This window comes from Cavia porcellus, unplaced genomic scaffold, assembly GCF_034190915.1.
Source record: "Cavia porcellus strain 051 isolate PalLab524CR breed Dunkin Hartley unplaced genomic scaffold, mCavPor4.1 scaffold_16, whole genome shotgun sequence".
Taxonomy (NCBI): domain Eukaryota; kingdom Metazoa; phylum Chordata; class Mammalia; order Rodentia; family Caviidae; genus Cavia; species Cavia porcellus.
The window spans coordinates 42,101,597-42,121,338 of record NW_026947499.1 but is presented as its reverse complement, the minus strand read 5'-3'; positions in this window follow the sequence as shown (position 1 = coordinate 42,121,338).

Genomic DNA, 19,742 nt, shown 5'->3' with positions numbered 1-19,742 from the left:
TAATTCAGTTGATCAACTAGTAAGTCTTCACTGAAATTATTATAGACAGCTAAGTTAGAAATATACGAGGCAGTCAGACAGTGCTGCCGGACGGAGTTAGTACAGGAAATAAGAATGTATAAGGTATATGGCCGGAGGTTCATTTGAGGATTAAAATCACAATGGCTAGTTGGGATTAATGGTATCATCCTTTTGAGATATTGTTAGAGTTATCTGGTGCAGAAGAGGAGCAAAAAGTGAAAAAAGAACAGATTTATTGAGGATGTGGAAAGGAACACACAACCCATGACAGCTGGGCTGTCTCCTTCAACTGGATACAGAGAGGCAGAGGGTTATATGACCTCTGATCTGAAGTGGCGCATGGGGCAGACATTGATGATGTGTGAGGAACTGACCAGAATTTTCTTTGTGTGCAAACAGAAGAGTTGCAATTAGGGCTGAAGAAGAAGAAAGAAGTGGTAAATGTTCTTGCTTTGGCCTTCCCCACCATGTTAGACCACCACCATAATTGTATAGTAATTTATACTAGGGAGAGAAGCTTTCAGATATCCCATTATCTCCCTGGGGATGGGCCATCCTCTCCCACCCATTAAGACCAAAATCAGTAAAACTAAGGACAAGACTGACTATAGATTATCAACCAGGTTAATGACATCACTTACGTACTCTTGCTACCATTAGATCAATATTGCCTAAGCAACTATACCTCAATGTTACTGGTTGATCAAAATTTTGACCCGCATTGTACCCGCCTCATCGTTTTGCTCTATAAAACTTCCTTTGAAAGGTAGCTCCTTGGCAACCCATTTGGGACCCCCTCCCCCTCTCAGGAGCTATTCCTATTCCCTGTTCCCCCATGGAAGTCAACCATTCTTTTGCTCCAATAACTTTTCCTCCTTTTTTTTTAATACCAGGAATTGAACTCATGACCTCGTACTTGTCAGGCAGGTGCTTACATCCCTGAGCTAAACGTCTGGCCCCTAATCTCTGTGGTTCCTTAGAATTCCTTCTCTTAACCTCTGTTGTTCCTTAGAATTCATTCTTAACCTCTGTTGTTCCTTAGTATTCATTCTTCAACTTCAGGGAACATGAACACAGTGTATTTGATAGCTAGAATTTCCCCTAAATCAAAATTACTGATTTAAGGACCAAAACCTGCTAAGAAATAGAATTCCAGCCCAGCCAAGTAGTGGCTCACGCCTGTCATTCTAGCACTCATGAGGCTGAGGCAGGAGGATTGCCATGAGTTCCAGGCCAGTTGAGGCTACATAATGAGTTTAAAAACAGTCCAAATTACATAGGGAGACAATGTCTTAGATAGGAAAAAAAAAGGATTCCAGCCCAAATTCTCTCTGACCCCACAGGCCTGCTATTTTGCATCTCAACACAATCTACACTCACCCTTGGGAATTTACTACTAAACAAACAACTCAACAGATACCTAGAATACTTAAGAAAAGGATACACTACTGCTTCATAGTACTGAAAAATTAGAAGAAGTTCTGAAATGTTCTAAATTACAAAATGTGGAGAATGAAAGAGATGGGGAGAGTTACCCTGCTTTGAATAATCACACTCCTTTTATCAATAGGTTAATATAAATATGTCTTCCTTCCCCAGGTTTTCATTATAAAACCTCTAGTGTTTTAAATTCAAGGGACATTTTTCAACTGTTTCTTCGCCTTGCACTGGTGGCTGGGGAAATTGTCCCAGAACTTGTGCTTTCTGGCTGGCATCCATAGACCTTCAATAAATCCTTTTGTTTCAGAGATATACCAGTCTGCATTTTGATTTAACAGTGGAACACTACAAAGCCCAACTGCAAAAAAAGCTAAACAATTCATGGCCTAGCACACAAGCGATGTCTTATAGCTGTTAGAAATGCTGATTTTAAAGACTAGCAGTTTTAAAAACAAATAAATAAAAACTAGAAATGTAAAGTAGCTCCTGTGAGTTTTGGTGTCCTTTTGAGACAAGAGATTAGGTGTGACAACCTGGCTGTCTAGGTGGTCATGACCTGTTAATAAAAGAGATCCGGGACATGCACAGAAAACCAGTTCCCAGGTTGGGACCAATCACAGGATGCTATCTTCAGTTCTTCTGGAAATAACCCAAACAGAATTTTGATAAAACAACCTTGATAAGACATCAGCCTAAGGCTGGGAGGAGGGGAGGATTACAAAAGATGGCTGCCCTAAGTTCTTGGTCTGTTCTCACTTTCACAGTGCTCACCCTGCAATGTAATTTTCCTGCTTTTACATGGCCAACACTCATTCTACAGAGCTTGTTTTCTTTTACTCCCCCCCACCCCGTATCAGGGATCAGATTCATGACCTCACACTTGCCAGGCAGGTGTTTATGCCGTTGAGCTAAACCCCTGGCCATTCTTCTGCTATCTTTAATAAATGAAAACCTTTGCTACATTTTCCACTTATTTTGTCAAACATTTTGTTTAGGACAAGAAGTACCTAGCTAGAATCTTTAGGAATCCCTATAACCCAATAATATTTTGACTTTCTGTGCCCAGCACTATAAAATCTAAAGAAAAAGCCACATGTAAATGCTTCAGATGTTAATTGCTAATGTTAAGAGTATTCTGGCGCAATAGAGAAGCAAAAGTACAAAATGAACAGATTTATTGAGTTGAGGACATGGAAAGGAGCACACAGTCCCTGGTGGCTGGGCTGTCTCCTTCAACGAGATACAGAGAGACAGAGGGTTATATGACCTCTGATTAAAGTGGCACATGGGGCGGATATTGATGACTTGTGAGGAACCAATTGGAATTCTCTGTGCATGCAAACATGAAGGGAGTTGCAATTAGGGTTGAAGCAGGAAGTGGACTAAGGCTGAGAAGGCTATGGAGTGAGAGGTGTAGATGGCCACTGAGCAGCCAACTGCCCAGCAGGAGTCTGTGGGCAGTTACCAGGTGATTGACCACCATGCAACAGGGAAGCACAAGATGGCGACTGATTACCATGGGACCACAATTAGATGGCTGCTGCTGGCCCCATGATAAAGGACTGCAAGATGGCAGCCATTTACCCTGTGACCTGTTACAAGATAGTGATGCACTGTCACATGGAGGAGGACCACAAGATGGCAGCTGTCCTCCATGTGAGCTACAGCAAGATGGCTGCTGAAGACCATGTAGCATGGGATCACAAGATGGCAGTCAAATACCATGTGGCCTGCTAGGTGGCTGAAATGCACAAGATAGAGTATGGTGAGCCAGCGGGGGAAATGGTGATGTAGGAGCAGGGGACAAAGAAGAGCCATCTGACAGAATAGATGGCTCAGGTGGGGGAGATTGAGAAATCTTTGACTGGGGAGAGAAATTAAGGGAAGGATTAGAGGCCACTAGAGATGAGGAAGTAGGAGAGAACGGCACAGCGGGGACAGAAACTTCTGACTGAAAAAGTTGCAGTATCTGGTCTTAGAGATGAGGTGGAGGAGCCTAAAGACAGGAGATGCATCATCTAAGGGGTCTGGTGGGGAGAAAGAGAGAGTTCCTGGTGGAGCAGAGCAAGCCAGAAGTATTTGGGCCATCATACAAGACACAGTGAGAGAAGGACACGTCCTCAAAGTGAAAAAGGCCTAAAATTTGGGTTTTCTGCCAACTTGGCATCATTGTGACAAAAGTATAACTAAAACATCAGCTTTTGGGGTTTTTGTATCCTTCTTGAGGCTAAGAGCACCAGAGTTATGAACCAGGCACCTCAGAGGTATGTTTTTTAGGGGATAGGAAACGATCTCCTTGTCTGAATTATAAGTGAGCTGAGAGAAAAACTTCACCTCAGGACATAAGAACTTTAGCTCTCCCCCACAAGAAACATGGAAGCTGTCCTGGATCACACTATCAAAAGAAGTCCTTACCTCTTTTGAAAGTGTGACATCGAAGGTCCCAACACCCATCACTGAGGAGTGCGGGGTGCAGGGTCCCAGAAAATAAAAGGGTAACAGTTTTGTCTCAGGCTGTACTACCTAATGAGTGTGAAAACTGGTATCCTTGTTCAGGGAAGGCAATAGATACGTTTTCTGATGCAAGCTTGTGAATTTTAGGAACAGAAACAGAAAACCCCAGACAGCAGCTCACCTGTAATGAGTGAGGAGGGTCTGGGTTGCATGTGGATTAGTGGAGGCAAATAAACAGTCCTGGAGGAAAAAAAAAGTTGTTTATAAGCAGGGAGCCCGAATTGGGAATGACTCCCAGGAGCTACCGCTCACCATAATTTTAAAGTATTCTGGTGCAATAGAGAAGTAAAAGTATAAAATGAACAGATTTATTGATTTGAGAACATGGAAAGGAGCACACAGTCCATGGCAGCTGGGCTGTCTCCTTCAGCCAGATACAGAGAGGCAGAGGGTTATAGGACCTGTGATTGAAGTATCACATAGAGGGACATTGATGACTTGTGCGGAACCGATTGGAATTCTCTGTGCTTGCAAACAGGAAGGAGAGTTGCAATTAGGGTTGAAGAAGAAGCAAGAAGCGGTAAGTGTTCCCACTTTGGCCTTCCACCATGTCAGACCACCGCCATAACTGTACATAATTTATACGAGGACAAGAATCTTTCAGCTAAATGACTTTTCTTTAAATTTATACAACCCAAAACATCTGATGAGCTTCAGATAATTTCAGAGTATGTAGTACCCCACCTTATTCTTTAATTCTGTGCATCAGCTAATACAATGGCTTGCAGAAAAGTCGTATGCTCGTCAAAACAATTACAGTAACTATTCCAAGAGATCAAGATTGAGTTCAGTGTTCCAGAACCCCCACACACAAAAAAATTAGAGAGGAGACATACACCCTGGATAATGAACAGGTGCCTAATGTGTAGTCTTCTTCCCTTTGCCCCATATCTGCTTGTCCTCCGTTTAGAAGCCCACTCATTCAGTAAGATGAGCATTTTTTTAGAGGATGATAGCTTTCTACACATATACTTCAGGTTTCTGACTCTTGAATAAACCTGATTTGCTTCCCACTGATTCTGGGTTCCCAACTATTGACTTTCAGGAGCCCAGCAGGCAGGAAAATGGGTGTTTTGGCTGTGTTTAGATATACCTCCAAAACCTTATAGAGTCATAGGTGGGGCCTTTTCAGAGGTGGCTGGATCTAGATTGTGTGACACTGGAACTGATTCATGGTACATTGCTAGGATTAAAGGTGTGAGTGCTACCTGCTGTACGTAACCTGGGTAAGACATAACGGATAGAAAGAGCTGTATTATCCCTTGTTGCTTTGCTACCTCCTGCCTACCATGAACCATTTCTCCTCTATGATGCCTGTCTGCCACACTAACCTGCCTTAGAGCCAGCCAATTCTGAACAGAAACCACTACAAATGAGCTAAAGAAGACAGTGGGGAAATGATGATAATAATATACAAAGAGGAAAAAAGCCCTGTGTGCAGTACTCTGTATGGTATGATTACAATTGTGTCAAAACACATGTATGTATAAGGACAGTGCACAAGAGAATATAAAAATGGGAATACTTGCATTTGATTTTTTTCCTGCCTTCAAAATTATACTTTACAACTGTTACTAATTTGTTACTTGCACTAGAAAATTGGTATGTCTGAATCTTAGAAAAACCTAGCTGAAGTCAACCTGCCTCACTAGGCTTTGATATAACAGCACTGACCTGATCAGCGTAGTCATCAGAAGGATGTATGTTGTACCTTCCCATCACTCCCTGAACCTTTTCTCTGTAGCAGGATAATTTGCTGAGGTCCTAATTTATGTGTGGTATAACATGAAATGTATTTGGTCTGTGTCCCCAGTGCCAGTCACTGAGCTCCGAACACTCCTAGAATTTCATAAGTGATAGAAATGCCTTTTGTTATTCATTGCGAGCCCCTTTTGATCACACCTGAATTTATGCTAATGAGGTGACAGAGTAGAGTTCCTAGATAGCCTGAGTCCAGGTTGATCACCAGAAGGACCTACTGATCAGGAGCCCCAACTTCCGAGAGAACATGGTGACTAGATAACAGCAGCTATGGAGGCTCTCTGAGATACCCAGCTTAGAATCCAGGAATGGTGCAGTGCGAGGAGTCCTAAGCAAGGGGAGATATACCCTGCCGACCCAGGAATGAACTAAGCTGAGAGAAACCAACTGGAAATGCAATCCTGGTGCTATAACAGGAACAGATAAAATCTCAATGCGGAAGCTGGAACCTGTGCCACTGGAAGCTACAATTTAAATTTCCTGCTGCCGCTGCTGCGTCCAAATCAGCACAGCAGGGAAAGAGACAAGCAAAAGCGCTGAGAGAGGGAATCGGTGAACAGAGTTGAGAGCAGGACTGGCGGGGAACCCTGCACTGACCTGCAGTGAGTGGGAGGAATGGGGACCCTTCCATAGAGTAGGGGGCTCCAGCAAAGGACGTTCTGGGACTGGGCAGACTAGCCAGAACAGGATGCTGCAGTGACTTTAGTTGCATATTCCCCTCTCAAGTGGGATTGGTGCGGAGCACTTGGCCTGGGTGACGCTGCTGACTAAGACCCAGTAGGCTAGCCCAAACCAGGTCCCAGCGCCTGGAGGTGCACCTTAGCAGTGAAGCCTTCGGTAGGTTGACCTGGAGGGGTGGGCCCAGCAGAGGCTGCCCGGGTCTGTGTCTGCCTAGTGCACTGCAGTGGGTGGGAACACCTAGCCGGTGGATTCAAACTGTAACCAACAAAAGAAAAAACCTGGGCCTCCTATATACGCTTGTATGGAAGGAACAAAAAGTATGGGAAGAGGGAGCAACAAGAAAGGATCCTTAGTCCCCAATCCTGAGAACACTGATCCAGGAAAGGTAAATGCAAAGGAGAATGAGGACAGAAAACATGCAATATCAGACACGGCACAATAGACATAAAGCGATATCTCTGGAACCTCATAGATGAGTTCAAAAGTGAAGTATTTAATGAAATGAAGCAAGATATAAGTAGAATAGTTAGAGAAATGCTAAGCACCGCCCAAGAAAAAACAGATGGTGGAATGGAAGAACAGCAAAAAAGGGAAAAATTGTTTGATGGAGAAAATAGAGAAAACAGAATACGTGAAGCAGGTTCAAAGAGATTACCAGGAAACGAAAAACTCTATCAAAAGCTGGCATAACAGCTTGAAAGAAACTAAGGATAGATTATCTGACCTGGAGGGCAGATTTGTAATGTGGGAGCATGAAATGAAAAACTTCTTAAAAATAACAAGAAAACAAACAGCAATAATACAAAGGCTAGAAGATGATAGGATCTATAACTTAAGAATTAAGGACATAAATGAAGAGGTAGGGACACAAACAAATGGACTACAAAAGCTATTCACAGAAATAATCCAAGAGAATTTTCCTAATTTAGCAAAAGGTAAAAATACTGAGATGTATGAGGCATACAGGACCTCAGCCACCTACAACCCACAGAGCTACACTCAGGCATATAATAATCAAAATTCCAGAAATCCAATATAAGAACAAAATATTAAAAGCCATCAGAGACAAGAAACAGATCACTTACAAGGGAACACCCATCAGAATTACAGCAGACTTCTCAGCACAAACCATCAAATCATGAAGAGTGTGAGGTGAAATAATTCAAGCTTCGAAAGACAATAACCTCCAGCCAAGATTGATGTATCCTGCACAACTGTCCCTAGAAATTGTTGGAAAAACAAGGTGCTTCCAGGATAAAGAGGAACTAGCGGAATTTGCAACCACTAATTCAACTCTACACAGAATACTGCAGGATATTCTAAAAATGAAAAATACCAAGATTCCAGAAACAGTGGCAGAGAGGCCACAATGAATGGAGCAGAAAGCGAAATGAACAAGACAAACTGACAACTAATGACAGGAAAAGAGCTCAACAGAAATGAGGCAGAGAAGGTTGGATGGTAGGAACAGCCATTTTGGAGAAAACAAGACATCATAATAGCTAGTGCTGATTTAGTGTCATCTTGTTTTGAAGTCCCATCAAGCTTTTATTCTTCTGTCTCCATCAGTCTTAACATGTTGTATCTTATTGGATTTTATTATATGTGATAATATAAACAAAAACTTTTATAGACAAGGAGATTATACAGAAACCATTGTTCATTTTCTGTTAGTTGATTCTAAATACCCTGTAATACTGTCATTCTCTTGAATGGTTTTACATTGTCTTGATATGTTTGGTGCTACAGTATACGAAGTTATACTTAAAGAAGGAAAGAGACACTATGATAACAACTTTTATGTCAGGATATCTTGTGCTAAAACACTATTTTGCTTAAATAGTTATGTTTTGACCTGCGCTGTTTTGTTGTTATGCCCTCTTTTATCTCAGTCTCCTTTTTTTAATTATTTACTTTTTTATTTTTATCTTTTTAATTAAGGGAAAAAGAAATAAAAAATAGCAGGATATATTATAGTAACCCACTTTGATTTCCTATTAACTTGATTTGAAACCCTGTATTGCCCTCACCATCTTGTTTTGACTGATTTTCCCCTATTCTGCTTTGCTTGATAGTACCAAGTTCGAAAGTATAGGAAACAACTGTGAAGTCAGTAAGATTCATTATGACACCCATTCTGGTTGACTATTATCTTCTTTTAAAGTCCTGTAATGTCTCCAATGTTTTGATTTTATTGTTTATTGTTTTGTTCAATTTTATTATAACTGATGATATAGGCAATTCTTTTTAAGATAGCAAGAGGTATTATGGTATCCATTGTTGATCACCTTGTATTTTGTTTTTACATTATGTATTATGTCCATCCTTTTGATTTGTGACTGACTCTGTTTTGTTATGTCACATTTGGTTTTACTCTCTTCAAAAAAAAGTAATAAGAACTGTGGGAGTAATAAGACCCAAAATGTGTAATTGTCATTGTACAAAAGAAAGTGCTCTAAAGGATATAACAGCATGTATATTTAAGTGTATAAGATAGATAACCATATTACTGAGTTTTTTGGATCATTGAACAGAACTGTTTGTAGTCTTACTGTTTGAAAGTCCACTTTATATGCTTTAATTTTATAATTTGAACAACTATTTCTAAGATAACAATATGTAATCTAACTAGTGTTTATTTTTTCTGAAATTCTGTATAACTTATACCCTTTTTCGTTTTTTTTTTTCTCCTTAAATAAAAAATAAAATAAAATAAAATAAAGAACCTTCAGTCCCACCTCCCAACCTCTGGGAAGAAAGAAGGAAGGTTTGTATGGAGAAATCTTTCCAGTCCTCATCACAATCCAAGAAGGCTTATAATTGTTATCCCAAGGAGAAATTATTGGAATTCTACTGAGTTAATTCCAGTCGACCACTTTCAGTGCAACCCATGGCGAGAAGAGAGACACTGAGATACAGTTGTGGGGAGCTAAGGGCTCCTAAGTCTAGCCAAATGGTGGTTCACTGGAACCAAGGGCTAGACCCAGAACCCTTCCAGGTTTTATTAATTCTCCATGAGGGTAGTAGCTCAGGGGTAATTGGCAATGAGAGTGGTGGGAAAAAGTGACAGCCATGACTACCATGAGCTGGGCTATGTAGGAGATCTGAGATCACCTCTGCAATATGCAGAGGGCAAGAAATGCAGAGAAAGCAATCTGCACAACTGAGGTAGTAGCTAATAATTTAGGGCCAGTGCTTCAGTTGTGATGTTCAGTCCTTTTCGCCCTGGTAGATCATAGCTTCTTTCTCCAGACTTGGCCCTAGTGGACAGCATGGAGCCTGGCTCTCCATCCCACCAGACTCAACCACGCATTTGAGGAGTCACTGGATGAGGTAACACTGACCTGTGGCTTTGTTTTAAAGATTACAAATCAACTCCTCAACCATCCCAATTTACATTACTTAAAGCCAAATGAAAGGGCAAAGAAATAGCCTGGCCAGCTCTGTACATATCAATACATGGAAATAGGGCCAAGTTTATCCAAAAGGGAGACAGTTGCTCTTCTTTCCAAGGAGAGTCATCTCTGTGGTTCCCCACAGGTCTGGAGACTAAACTCTTTGAAAACATTTTATTTAATTACACTTTTTCCAGGTAAACAAAATAGTTAAATGTTATATTGTCTTTCTTCAACAGAGAAACACTGGTTAAGAGACTTGGCAGGTATTGCATGGTTTTAATAAGCCCCCCTGGCTGTTTCAAGAAGGGCTGGAGTGGTTGGGCATGCATAGTGGCACACTCCTGTAGTCCCAGTAATTGGGAGGCTGAGGCAGAAGGATCACTGCAAGTTTCAGGCCAGCCTGGACTACAAAGTGAGTTCCAGGCCAGCCTGAACTGCATAGTGAAACCCTGTCTCAAAACAACAAGACAGGGCCAGGGATTTAGCTCAGCGGTGTAAACCACCTGCCTGGCAAGTGAGAAGTTGTGAGTTTGGTACCAAAAAACAAAGGAAACCAAACCAAACTAAGATGACAAAAAAATGGGGTGGGGGAGGAAGGAAGTCTTTGGTGTCTTCCCCTCTATACCCCATCTTTCTTCCCAGGAACCCCCTTCTTACAGTCTATCAGTCTTTGGGCTAAGAGGTAGGTACTCAAGAGATCATTCAGGCCTTAACACATTTTGCCCCAGAATTCTTTATTTAAAAAAGGGTCTGTCCCCCAACCATTAGTGAAAAAGAGTGCTCGAGTCCTGGTCATGCAGAAGGGTTAATGAGCTTCCTGGAACAAGAAGTGGGATTCCTGCAATCGGTTCCCTCTGCCACGCCTCACCTTCCTCCAGCATGTGAGTCCCACTTAGTGCCATTGCATCCCAGCAGTTCCCTGGGCGTCAGCTTCGCCGCACAGCACCCCCAGTCCTAACTTGCAGGGCTGCTCTGACAGCTCCCCAACAGAAGTCTTGTGCCTTGCCAGCCTCTCCCCTGAGGTCCGGTCTCAGGCCGCCATGCTCTGCCCTAGAACCTGGGTCAACCCAGCCCGGAAAAGCTGCGTCTCCCTAGCCACAGCCTTGCTCTCAGCAAGGCCTCAAGCAGAAGCAATGTGAAAAAGCCAGTGCCAGGTGCCGTGAAGAAGACAGGCGACCTGCTCGAAATAAGCTCCAGCTTATGCTGGGCGTGGGGGCTCACGCCTGTCATCGGGAAGCTGAGGCAGGAGGATCACTGCAAGTTCCAGGCCAGCCTGAACTGCACAGCAAAACCCTGTCTCAAACAAACAAAGACAAACAACAAAACAATCGCCTAGCTCAGAAACTTTATACCAGGTGCTGCCAAACAGGGCAGTGGACGCGCCAAGTGGATGTCCTGGAGACTAAACTGTTAAAAACTACTGCTTCCAGATTTGTGCATCCCAAGAAAGCTTGGGAACTCTGTGTTCTTTCCCTCTTCATCTAGCAATTAATCTATTTCCTTAGTTATACATCATGAAGAGTAAGCAAAATGTTTCCTTCTGTTCTGTGAGCCATCCTAGTCAATGATTAAATCTAAGGCATGACTCTTGTTGCTAAGACAAAATATCTAATACAAGTTCAAGGAGAAAAGGTTTCAGTTTAAGTTTTAGTCCATAGTGGGCTGGCTCTTAGGCAGAGTGGCATGGCAGAAAGGCATCACAAAGGAGAAAGAGTTCATGTTGATGTAGGGGAGTGAAACTCCTGACCTACTATATGTCCGGTACAAGTTTGTGTTCTTTAAAATTGAAGAATGAATTTTAGGAACAATGGAAGTTAAGAGCAGAATATATTTATTGAAAGAAAGAAAGCTTCTGTCTGAGGGACTGAAGGGGTCTTAAGCAGGTTGCCAAAGACTCTATCTTTTCTAGGGACTTGTATAGAATAAAACCATGAGGTTAGATAGGTTCAAGGTAAAGAAAAATGGGAACTTGTAAGATGGGCATAAGGTAAGACAGAACTGTGGTCAACCAGTAAGATTAATTACTCAGGTTAAATTGATTAAATCAAGGACAAATGGGGAAGCGAGTTACATAGTAGCGGGCATGCTTAACAGCAGTGACTCTTCCTGTAGGGCGTTTGGGATGGTAACTCTTCGCGTCCTCAGGGTGATAGAACTGTTTGGACTATCAATCCTTAGGATGTTGTTGTATTTGTTTTGCTTTTTGTCTTCAGATCTGGCCCACAGAGGGAGGTGCCTGTCTCCTCAGAGGCCACAAGGTATCTGAACATTTGCACTGGCTCCTTTGAGGGCGCAGCCCTATCTGACTGCCTATAATATTTCTACCTAACTTATCTGCCTGTAACAATGTCAGAATAGGCAGAAGCCAGAAATATAGTTCAGTGGCACAATGCCTGCCTGGCAAGTGCAAGGTCCTGAGTTCAATTCCCAGTACTTAAAAAAAAAAAGAACAGGCAGGAGGTAGCACAACAAAGCAAACCTCCCTTTCTCTTTTATCCCATCTGGATGCCAGCCTTTTGAGTGGTGCCACCCACACTTAGGGTGGGCATTCCCACTATCCACACCAGAACTGTGCTAAACCAATCAGTGGAATGGTTTAATACCACACAGTTTTATTTATTGATTTATTGGTACTGGGGATTGAATGCACAACCTCACGCTTGCCAAGCAGGCACCTGTGCCACTGAGCTAAATCCCCCAACCATACCACACATTGTTAATCCCAGTATCACACACCCCAGATCAGCCAGCTCTGAAAAGCCCCATCTATAAGTGCATGAGGCTTTGGGGAGACATTTAGGTATAAGCCATAATAAGAAGGATAATGAAAATCTGAATTGATAGCTAGTAAGTCAGAAGCACATGTCACAATTTGTATTTGTGTGACTGAGCCCATAACATGTGGGATCTAACACTATCTCCAAGTAGATAGTGTTGAAACTTTAGTTGGATTATAGTACCCCTTGGTCCTGCAGCAACACCAAGGTGATGTGTACTGTCCCCTTTCCCGCAAAAAAAAATGGTCTCAGAAGAGTTCTGTGTTCAATGTAAGAGGAAAACTAATTCATCTTTTTATTAAATTCGTCTCTTTTTCCATTGCTTTTGACACTTTCTACCAAGTATGCCCTTAAGTATTCTTTCTAAGGAGTTTAACCTGGGCAGCAAGAATCAAAAGTTTAAAGTCATCAGTTCTCATGTTTTGAAAACTCTAAATTCAACCTTCCTGAAACACTGGAGGAGGCTCAGGAAGCCCTGCAGGCCTGGCTGGACCATGCCTAGGGATCTTCTTTCAATCCAGGGAACTGAGGGCATGTGAGGTGAATTCCAGTGCATTTGCACTGGCTCGGGGAGAGCTTTGGAACATCGCTCCCAGCGAGGGCACATGAGGTGATCTCTAACACGCCCAGGGGAAGCTTTGAAACATCACTAGAAACCCAGAAATATAGGAAAACGACAAAACAAAAGACCAAAATGCAATCTCAGATCTCCAGCCCATCCCAAGAAAGCCTAGAAGCCATGTACATAGAAGAAAATACAAGCCAAACACCTGAAATGCCTGAAATGATATCAACTGAAATAAAGAAACAACTCCAGGAGGCTATAAAAGAACTCAAATCAGAAATAATCTCCCAGGTAAAAGAAATGATAAATGTAATGAAAGAAATGCTGAGCACATCTAAAGAGACATAGTTAAAAAATTAGAGGAAAAATGTGAAAAGATGGAAATCTTGAGTGAACAATATAAGTAACAAACAATGTATGAAGCAGATTCAAAGACATATACAGGAAATCAAAACTTCCACTGAAAGTTGGCAAAACTGCCTCAATGAAAGTAAAGATAGAATTTCAGACATTGAAGACAAGATTGCAGCTAGTGAACAGGAAAGGAAAGATCTTTTAGAAATAACAAAGAATCAGGAAATAGCAATTCAACAGGTGCAAGATAATGCAAAGATAAACAACTTAAGATTGATAGGGATAAATGAAAGAGGACAACACAAATGATATCAACAGGCTATTCACAGAAGTAATAGCTCAAAATTTCCCAAACATGAGAATGGAAACTAACATACAGATCAGTGAAGCATATAAAACTCCAAATAGTCATAACCAAAATAAATCTAAACCCGGACATATAATAATCACCATCCCAGAAATCCAACACAGTAACAGAATATTAAAAGGCGTTAGAGAGAAAAGACAGATCACCTATAAAGGAAAACCTATCAGAATTACAGCAGATTTCTCAATACAAACAATGAAGTCAAGAAGAGCATGGAGCGAAGTATTTCAGATCCTAAAGGAAAACAACTTCCAACCTAGACTGATGTTGCTGGGGATTTAGCTCAATGGCTTATGCAAGCTCAATGGCTTATGCTGGCTAGCAAGCATGAGGTTTCAAGTTCAAACCCCGGCACCAAGAAAAAGAAAATAAGCTACAACCTAGACTGATATACCCTGCAAAATTTCCCTTTAAAATGGATGGAGAAATAAGATACTTCCACGACAAAGAACAGCTGAAGAATTTCATGATCACCAAATCAACCCTGGAAAGAATACTGAAAGACATTCTAGACAGACATAGGAAAAAAAAACTAAGCAAGGCAGACAATTAAACAGAGTGGAAAGATAAAGAAGCAACACGCCAAAAATAAAACAATATATAATATTTATAACCATTAATGTAAATGGCCTCACTTCACCAATTAAAATAAACAGACTGGCAGTATGCCTCAAGAAACAACATCCAACCATATTCTGTCCACAAGAAACCCATCTAACTCAAAAAGAAACTCATAGACTGAAAGTGAAAGGATGGAAAACAATACTTCATGCAACGGGAACCCCCCAAAAAGCAGAGGCAGCTATTCTGTTTGTAGACAATGTAAACTTCAAACCAAGAATGATCTGAAGAGATAAAGAAGGTCACTACATACTAGTTAGGAGAAAACTTCAAGAGGAAGAGATAAAATCTTTATGCACCAAATTCAGGAGCACCCAGCTATACAAAACAAGTATTAACAGAAATGAAAAATCAAAGAAGCAATAACACAATTATAACAGGAGACCTTAACATGCCATTGACACAAAGGGACAGATCAACCAGACAGAAAATCAGCAAAGAAATAACTAAATCACAGCTGTCAACAAATAGACTTGATAGATGTATACAGAGTGTTCCATCCAACAACATCAAAATATACATTCTTCTCAGCAGTACATGGAACATTCTCTAAAATAGACCATGTAATAGCTCACAGAACATACTTAAATAAATGCAAAAGGTTTGAATAACCATGAAGGTTAACCAATAACCATGAAGGTTATTGAATCAGCGCCATGAAACTAGAAATTAATGATAAAAGAAACTGCAAACACATGGAAATTAAATAATACACTCTTGAGCAATCAGTGGGTCACAGAGGAAATTAAAGAAGAAATTAATATCTACAAGCAAATGAAAATACAAATACAACTTACTAGAATCTGTGGGATGCAATGAAAGTAGTCCTCAGAGGAAAATTTATTGCAGTGAATTCCGACACAAAGAAACAACCTAATGCTATACCTCAAACATCTAGAAAAAGAAGAGCAAGTCAAGCCCAAAGCCAAAAGAAGGGAGGAAATTCTAAAATCCAGAGCAGATATTATGCAATAAAGACTAAGAAAACAATCCAAAGAATCAATGAATCAAAGTGTTGGTTCTTTGAAAGAATAAATAAAATTGATAAACTCCTAGCCAACCTTATTTTTAAAAAAGGAAAGAAAAAAAACTCAAATTCATGCAATAAGGAATGAAAAGGGTAAAATCACTACAGACTGTGGAAATATAGAAGATCATCAACACCTATTCTGAAAACCTCTACTCTCATAGGTTTGATAACACAGAAGAAATGGACAGATTCAGAGAAACATATGAAATACCAAAGCTGGGTCAAGAAGATGTAAAACTGCTGAATAACTCAATTTCTATTAATGAAATTGAAAATGTAATCAAATCCTTACCAACAAAGAGGAACCCAGCCCAGATGGAGTCCCTGCAGAATTCTACAAGAAATACAAAGAAGACTTAATGCCGACACTACTCAAACTCTTCAGTGAAATTGAAAGGGAAGCAATCCTTCCTAAGTCATTCCTGGAAGCAAATATTACTCTAGTACCAAAACCTGAGAAAGATCCAACTAAAAAAGAGAACTACAGGCCAATCTCCCTAATGAACATAGATGCAAAAATTCTCAATAAAATATTGGCAAACAGGATGTAGCAAATCATCAAGAAGATTATACACCAGAACCAAGTGGGATTTATCCCAGGAATGCAAGTATGGTTCAACATAAGTAAATCAATAAATGTAATCTACCATATCAATAGAGCCAAAAATAAGAATCACATGATCATTTCTATAGATGCAGAAAAAGCTTTTGATAAGGTCCAACACTCATTCATGATAAGAGCCCTACAGAAAATTGGAATAGATGGTCTTTACCTCAATATGATAAAAGATATTTATGACAAACCAACAGCTAGCATCATATTAAATGGCCAAAAACTGAAAACCTTTACCTTAAAATCAGGCACAAGAGAAGGATGTCCATTATCACCACTCCTATTCAACACAGTACTGGAAATACTAACAAGAGCAATTAGAAAAGAGAGGGAAATAAAAAGAGTAAGGATAGGAAAAGAGAAAGTTAAATTATCATTATTTACAGATGACATGATACTCTACATAGAAGACCCCCAAAACTCCATTGAAAGACTCCTAGATATAATAAATAAATTCAGTAATGTGGCTGGATACAGTCAACACTCAAAAATCAATAGCATTCCTATACACTAACAAAATCACTGAGAGAGAAATAAGAGAAGCCGCACCCTTCACAATAGCATTCAAAAAAATTAAACACTTAGGAATTAATCTAATGAAAGAAGTAAAAGATTTATTCAGGGAAAACTATAGTACCCTGAAAAAAATCAAAGAGGACCTCAGAAAATGGAAATACATCCGTTGTTCATGGATAGGAAGAATAAATGTGAAAATGGCCATTCTTTCAAAATTGTTGTACAGACTCAATGCAATCACAATCAAAATACCACTAGCGCACCTTATTGATTTAGAAAAATCACTCCTAAAATTCATCTGGAACCAAAAGAGGCCTAGAATAGGAAAGGCAATTCTAAGCAGCAAAGGCAAAGCAGGAGGCATCACAATCCCTGAATTGAAATAATACTACAAAGCTACTATAATAAAATCAACATAGTACTGGAATAAAAACAGACTGAAGATCAATGAAATAGATTAGAAGATACAACTACAAACACACTCAGCCACTTTAATTTTGATAAAGGGGCCAAACACGTTCACTGGATAAATGATAGTCTGTTTAATAAATGGTGCTGGAAAAATTGGCTCTCCATATGCCAAAAACTAAAGCTAGACCCATACCTATCACCATATACTAAACTAAAGTCTAAATGGATCAAAGATCTAAATATTAATACAGAAACACTAAATCTGTTGGAAGACAAAGTAGGTAAAAATCTTGAAGACATAGAAGTAGAGAATTTATGAACAAGATCAAACCACACAAGAAATACTTCCCAAAATCAACAATTGGAATTACATCTTATTAAAGAGTTTCTGTATGTTGAAAGAAATCTCCAGCATAGTGAAAAGAAAACCCACAAATTGGGGAAAAATCTTAGTCAACTGTCTCTCAGACAAAGGACTTCTGTCTAGAACATATAAAAAATTTTAAAAAATGAGACCCCCAAAATTCAAAGACCCAATCCAAAAATGCGCATCTGAGATAAATACACAGTTCTTAGATGAAGAAATACAAATGGCAAATAAATACATGAAAAAATGTTCAGCATCACTAGTCTTTAAGGAAATGCAAATTAAAACCACACTGAGATTCCATCTCACTTCTCAAAGAATGGCCAGGATAAAGAAACTACCAACAACAAATGCTGGAGAGGCTGCGGGGGAAAAAGGAACTCTCCTGCACTGTTGTGGGAGTGTAGAATGGTGCAACCACTGTGGAGGTCAGTCTGGAGATTCCTCAAAAAATTGGGATTGGGAATCCCATTTGACCCAGCTATTCCACTTCTGGGCATATTCCTAGAAGAACAGAAAACATCATACCACAGTGATATATGTGCACCCATGTTTATAGCAGCACAATTTGTAATAGCCAGATCTTGGAAACAATCTAGGTGTCCATCAACTGAGGAATGGATAAAAAAGATGTGATACTTTTATACAATGGAATACTACTCAGCTATAACGAATGATCACATTGAGATATTTATAAATAAATGGATGCAACTTGAGACCACACTCCTAAGTGAAATAAATCAAATTCACGTGTATAAATACCATATAGTCTCCCTAGTGTAAGAAATGGTAAGAGTACATTACATTGCTTTGAAGTCTTATAATGTTTTCATTAATTGATTGGAATGGTTTTATTCTATTTTGTTTTATTTTATGTGTGATGGTATGAACAGCTACTTTGAAGAAAACAAGATATTATGGCAGCCTTGCTGATTTAATATCATCTTGCTTTGAAGTCCTACCATGATTTTGTTCTTCTATTTCCATTGGTTCTATCATGTTGTGTCTTATTGAATTTCTTTTTTGTCTTTTTGAGACAGGGTCTCTGCTATGCAGTTCAGGCTGGCCTTGAGCTCATTTTGTAGACTAGGCTGGTCTCGAACTTGCAGTGATCTTCCTGCTTCAGCCTCCCAAGTGCTGGGATTACAGGCATGAGCCAGTATGCTTGGCTTTTATTGGATTTTAATATGTGTGATAGTATAAACAAATTTTTTATGGAAAATGACATAGTTCATTTTCTGTTATTTGGTTTTGAATGTCCTGTAATACTTTCATTCTCTTGAATGGTTTTATACTATTTTGTTATGTTTGATACTACTGTATTTGAAGGTATGCTCAACTATTCAAAGAAAAGAGACATTATGGTAGCTACTGTTAATATCCGGGTGTCTTGTTGTGAAGTGCTGTGTTGCTTGCATTATTCTGTTCTGATTTGCTTTGTTCTGTCCTCTTTTGTTTTATTCTCTTTAAAAGAAAAAAAAAGAAAAATCTAAATTCACTGAGTACTTGATCTAAATAGGAGAAGAAAGAAAAAGACTGTGGGAAGCTAGAGACATATTCTGAGGCCATGTAACAGGAAAGGATTGTGTGCTCTCAGACACAGACAAGACCTCAAAGGAAATAAATGACACTCATAACAGTAAGTATAAGTACTTAACAAGGCAGACACTTGCAGAAACTATGTGACATCCTAGTCCTTAAAATGTTACAAGTAGAGACTATCATTATTCTCCTTTTATAGATAGAGAAACTGAGGCCTGGAGTAGTTACTCAAGCTCAGTAATTTCCTAGTAAACAGAGCCAGGTTTCACACTCAGGCAGTTTGGCTACAAAAACTAATCCTTTAACCATTACATTTGTATTGCCTCCTGTAGTCGTAAAACATCCAGAATGGACAAAATTTTCCCGAAGTTCCCCATATCCTAAACATACACAGAAGACTTGTTCATCTCTGCTGTGGTGCCAGTAAGCATCTTAAGGACCAAAGTCAACAGATGACCTAAGCTATCAAGGAGCCTAGGTCCTTAGCATAAACCCCAGGAAGGGATTCCTTTGCCCAGGAACCACTAAGCTAATAAGCCAAAGAAATGGGGAACTCAAAGAGGTTATCATATTGGTGTATAGAGAAAAAAAATAGATTAGGCTTTCTGATTTAAATCCTGCTCTGCCATTGCTACACTTTGAACTCATATCCTTTAAATTTCAGATGTTACCAGTGTAGTAATATTGAAAATCAGATCCCATAACAGGTGATTAGGCCATAAAGGTTCCTTTCTCATTAATGCTATTAAGCCACTTATAAAAGA